Source organism: Psammomys obesus, unplaced genomic scaffold (genome assembly GCF_907164565.1).
Source record: "Psammomys obesus unplaced genomic scaffold, mPsaObe1.curated_primary_1811, whole genome shotgun sequence".
In the NCBI taxonomy this organism is placed as follows: domain Eukaryota; kingdom Metazoa; phylum Chordata; class Mammalia; order Rodentia; family Muridae; genus Psammomys; species Psammomys obesus.
In genome coordinates, this window is record NW_026587216.1 from 50214898 (window position 1) to 50220740 (window position 5843).

Sequence of the window (5843 nt, forward strand, 5' to 3'; positions counted from 1 at the left end):
TTTATTTATTTATTTATTTATTTATTTATTTATTTATTTATTTATTTTTTCTAGACAGGCTTTTTGTGTGTGCTTCCTGGACTTGCTTTGTAGACCAAGCTGGCCTTGAACTCACAGAAATCCAAAATAATTTAAATAGACTTTTTGTGCTTTCAAGGTGAGAAATGTGGAAAGGGAATCTTCTTATGTTGCCAGGCTGGTCTCAGCTCTTGGTCTCAAAGGCTCTTCCTTCCTTGGTCTCTCAATTAGTTTGAACTAGAGGATTATGCCCACTGACACTTTAAAAAAATAATTGGAAACAAATGAGGTAGGAGATACATTAAAGAAAAGTAATAAACCTCAGGCTGGCTTCATAGGAAATCACTAGAGGGCTGGCTGGAGTTCTTTATGAAGGCTTTTCGATCTTATGGGTAGGGGAGACTTTAGGGCCTCTGGCAATATTTATTTTTCCTTTCCTTGAAACTTTCTTAGTCACATAGACACTGCTTAAGACTGTAGCCAGGATAGTAGATATATAATAATATATCCTTGAATTAAAATATTTTTATTAGTGTCAGCTTTTGAGTGGTTTCAAGGGACAAATGTTAGTGAAACCATATTGTCTTAATGGCTTCAGTGTTTGTGCATGTGGAGTGTGTGTGTGTGTGTGTGTGTGTAGGAGGTAGTGTGGGGAGAAAAAGATGGAGTAGGGAAGAGAAAAGGAAGATGGGAGGGACAAAGAGAGAGAGAGAGAGAGCAACAGAGATAGTCTTATATCCAAAACTAAACAGAGTTTTTCCAATTCCTTTTGTCATCTTCCTCTTCCCTTTTCCTCCTTTTCATTTGATTCATCCAAATAAGGACAACATTTCTTCATTCTATTTCCTTGTTTTCAGCCCCTACAGCTATTATAACACCATCATCCCCCCTCCTGCCCCTGCCCCTGCCCCATTCTTTCAGACTTTCTCGGCTGACCACACAGAATCTAGTGTGCCCTGCCTACCTCTTTCCCAGCTAATGTGGCTTCTGTCACCTTTTAGAACCCATAGTCCCTGAAAGACTCTACCTAGCAGTGTATCAAAGCAGATACTAAGACTCATAACCAAACCTTCAGCAGAGTGCAGGGAACCATATGAAAGAAGGGGGAGTTAGTATGACATGGATAGGATAGGGGCTCCACAAGGACCAAATATATCTGGGCACAGGGTCTTTTCTGAGACTGACACTCCACCAAGGACCATGTATGGATATAACCTGGAACCTCTGCTCAGATGAAGCCCGTGGTAGCTCAGTAACCAATTGGTTTCCCATAGTAAGGGGAACAGGGACCGTTTCTGACAGGAACTCAATGGCAGGCTCTTTGACCTCCCCACCCCCCAAGGGAGGAGCTGTCCTGTTAGGCCACAGAGGAGGACTTTGCAGCCAGTCCTGAAGATACCTGATAAAACAGGGTCAAATGAAAGGGGAGGAGGTCCTCCCCTATCAGTGGGCTTGGAAAGGGGCAGGGAGGAGATGAGGGAGGGAGGGTTTGGGACGGAATGAGGGAGCAGGATACAGCTGGGATACACAGTTTATAAAAGTAACTAATAAAAAATAAAAAAATCAGAAGCACAAGCTAAACGTTTACAGCAACTAAATACCCAGCACTGTTCGTCTACACTACATATATGAACTCTTTTTCTTATTAAAATAATCCTGTACTGTAAAAAAAAAAAAAAAAAAAAAAAAGAACCCATAGCCACCTGTCTCCTGCACTATGCAAGCTCTTTCTCTCCACAAAGCAGCATTTTCACGGACTCTTCCCTCTGCAATAACCCCTAATTGCCTTTTAGATCTAATTAAAACTTCCTTAAGCCCTCTAGCAGTTAACTCTAGGCGCTCCCCGGGCAGCCTTGGAGGGCAGTTCTTGTCTGTGGTTCCCAGTACCAGACCTCCTCACCCTCTCTCTGCCTCCGTCTGAAGGGCGCACTCAACGAAAGCACCCTCCTGTTTTGTTAGCTTGTTTAAACTGTGTTTGCCGTTACCGGCTTCTAGCTCTCGCTACTCCGCCTAAGAAGCCCCCGCTGGCCTTCGCGGGTGCGGGAGGGTGTGCCTGCCTCACCCACGGCCCACGTCTCCTTGGAGCGCTCACTCTTGCCAGTCTCGGGGCTGGTGATCTGATCTTCCCATACAAACTCTGTGGACTTGTAGAAGGCCTGGGTCCTGCCTCTCCTGCCCTCCATCTGCACTGCTGCCGGCCTTAGGCACCACTGCCACCCTCCCCCGGACCCCTCCTCCGGTGAGAGGGTTGAGGAGCTGTGGGGGGAGGCAGGGAGCTAAGGGGACTCAGTCTCTACCGCCGGCGCTGCTTCTGGGTTGGCCCTCCCAAGCGTGCTAGACGGTGGTGACTAGGAGTGCAGGCTGCGCCGTGGGCAGGAGGAGGGCTGAAGGTTGGGGTGTTTGTCAGGCTCAGCAAACACCCCGCAGGCATGTAGAGCATCAGGGCCTTCAAACCTCCACCGGGGAGATCCTTTCATCCACTGCACCTGGACTGCTGGCACAGAACTTGAGCGGGCCACCCACCGCTGTCCCTTCCCGGGGACCCACGTACGGCCTTGCTCCAGGCCTCCCTTGGCCACCTACAACCGCGTAGAAAGCCCCTGGCTCCAGGGATCAGGGAAACTGGAGCCTCCACTGCCGGACTGTCTCAGACCACTGCTGAATTCCCCAAGGGGCGGTGGGGGTCTGTCCTTGGCGAGGGTCTCTGCGGAGGGAGGCAGGGTTGCTGAGTGGAGTGCGACCTCCCAAGGGGGCCCTTCTGGAACTCAGAACGCGGAGGGTCCGCGCGAGACTTTCCAGACCCAGAGGGTGAGCCGTGGCCCATCGGCATGTGGTCAGCGCTCGGGCTGTTCCGGTCAGCGCCGCTGCCTGGATTAGGTGGGTTCTGAGTGCAGGAACCCAGCGTCCTCTTCGCGACGGAGTCAGGCCGCCATGAAAGATGCCCAGCGAAGGAAGGCTGTAACGTTAAGGACTGGAGTGGCATTGAAGAAATGGAACGGTTTGCACAGTACCGAGCGAGCCCTCCCTGGCTTGAGGGAGTACACACATTTGTTGCGGTTTTCAGAGTGTGGTGCTGGCGGTTCTTCTAACGGTGTTAACTACAGCCTCGGGCCTGGCCTTCTAAGTTCAAGTCCAAGTAGTCAGACTCGGTAGGGCGCCCTGGGCGAGGCAATCGAGATGGCTGCCTCTCCGTTTCCTCCCCTTACGCTGGTGGAGGCGAAGAGGCACACCCTTATTTTTAGGCTGGGAGGACTTCTTGCTGCCCCTCCCCCCCAGCGGAAGCCGCCGCTGGGACTCACAGGGAGCACTCTGCACATCAGGAGTCCTCTGTATTTAATGCCTCCGTGTACGTTATGTAAACGCTATTGGGAAATTTTAAGACGTGGTATTATGCACAATCTGCACACGAAGAAACAGATTTGGAAATACCACCGGTTTTCCATATGGTTGCTGGCTGGTGAGTGCAGAGCCGGGGTGTGGGGGGGTGGACACACTCGGGCGCCCTCGCTCCAGCCCATCGGATCCCAGAACCGCCACAGAAACCGTCTGCAGCCGTCAGGACGGGGCGGGGCCCAGGAAGAGGACAGCCCCGGGCTGAAAAGGGCACGCGGGTTGGGGGAAGCGCTAACCTACTTCGCCTGAGTTTGGAAAGTGGTCTAGGAATTCTAGAAGATCCCTCACCAAGTCAGTCTCTGTCCCAGCAACCCCCTTAAGCGAAATCACGTTTGCATTCGAAACTTGAGCAGGCCTCTGTATAAAAAGGTGTCTGGGCCTCCCTCCTCCTCAACGCCGCCTTCCAGCCTGGTGTGCTGGCCTCGCTTCCAAGAGAGGCGGGGACTGTGGCAACTTTTGGTACAAAATGGACTGTCCTCCCCGGTGAAGTTCCAAACCTCTACTAAGGAAACCCAGACCGGACAGTTAGAAACCTCTGTGTGTACCGTGCGCGTGCAGTCGCCGGCACAGCATTTGTTTTCTGGAGGAACGGGGCGAAGTGTGGGGAGTGGGGAGAGGCCTGAGACTCAACTTTTCCAGGGAGCCGACGGTGAAAACCGAGAGGCGTTGCGGGCCGCGGCCACGGCGGGGCGCCAAAGCTCCACCGGGCTGCGCCCCGCGCGCTTCCCGGAGAGCAGCTGCGCCGGCGGGTGGGGGCTGGGCCCGGCGGGGCGTCCTTTCTTCTCCGCTGAACTCGCCGGGGACTGTTACATAACCAGCCCGTGCGCGGGGGCAGCAGCCGTGGTCAGCGGGGCGGGAGGACGCGGGAGTGGGGCCGACTCCCCAACCGGGGGATCTGGGGACCGCGAGCTGCCCCGGGAGCGCGAGCGCCCCTCTCTCTCTCCCCAACCCTTGGGCTCCTCAGACCGAGGCCCGCGGCCTCTGTTTTTAAGGAGAGGCTTAGGTCTGCGCAGGGTCCCACCCTGCCCCCATCCGGGCCGGCGCCCCTGGGTACCCATCCCCACGCCCCTCCCCCGCGCCCCTCGGGGGCTTCTCCCGCGCCCGCCGGGGGACGCCGCGGGGTGGCCCGTCCCCTCCCGCAGCCCCCGGGGCGCCTCGGCGGCCTCCCCGCCCGCCGCAGCCTGGATGCTCAGCCGTCGGCGGCCGCCGGGGGTGGGGGGCGGGGGGAGGGCGGGGGCGGCCCGCAGAAGCCCAGCAGAGGCCGAGCCTCCTCGCCGGCGTTTATTACATCCCCGCAAAGGTTAGGAACGCGCGTCCAGACACCCGCTAATCCGAGTTTAAATATTAAGAGTGAAATCAGAACCGGCGCGGTGTTTGCCCGGGGGCCGAGCACGCCGCCTGCCGCCGGGGGAGAGGACCCGGAGGGGCCCCCGGCACCCTCGGACGGCGGCCCCGCCCCAGCCCTCGGGATGGGACCGGAGACGGCGGCCTTTGGGGTTCGGTCCGAACCTCCTGCTTTGTCAGATCCTCCTTCTTTTAGGGCTTCCGGAACTGACACAAAAGGTGGCGAAAAGTGCAGCGGGTCGATAGCGAAGATTGTTATTTAGATAACGAATTAATCTCCCCGTTAAAATACTTTTTTAGAGTGAACTTTGCGCCCCTCCCCTAAGAAAAAGGAATTTAGAGGGAGGGGGGAGTCTCAGACAGGATTAAGGTTTTAATTACAACACCCTATCGAAATCGTATGTTTGATGAGCTGATCTTATCAATTAATAGTAACGTTAAGGCTACAGAAGCGGAGTCACAGAAAATATGCTTAAGGGAGCCTTTTTTTTTTTTAAAGTAATTGCGCCTAGGAAAATAAAGGGCCAGTAGGCCAGGGACGCTGCGCCCAAGGTTTCCTTAGGGTCCGCCGTGCTCTCCGCCCCTGGGCGGGTGCCCCCGGGGCAGGGACGGGCCTGGCGCCGGGAGAAGGCTGGTGGGAGGAAAGCGACGAGCGGCCCACGCCTCTTCCAAGCCGAGGCCCACATCAAAGTTGGGGCCTCCGAAGGGCGGTGCAGTTCACTGAGTCTGGGTCAGCGTTATATTCGAGGGGGCAAATAAAGTAATTTGAACATGCATCGATAGTTTTCCATAAAATACGAGTTAAAAGAAGTAATAGAAGTAATCGCTGTCTCCTCAAATCAAGTAGAGAACATTTCAATGCGCTAATGAGAGTAATTAGAATAATAAGCCTCTGCCTATATGTGGTAAGACAATGTGTACAAACAACTTTATTTAATGTATACTGGTAATCAGCGATGCGTGCCTGCCTGAATGCCTAGCGCAATAAAACTACCCTCCGTCCGCCCAAACAATCAAATACAAATTAGTTTAATGATTGTGCCTGCCGAACGTCTCAGGAGTCCGCGGGCAGAGGCGAGTAAACAGGC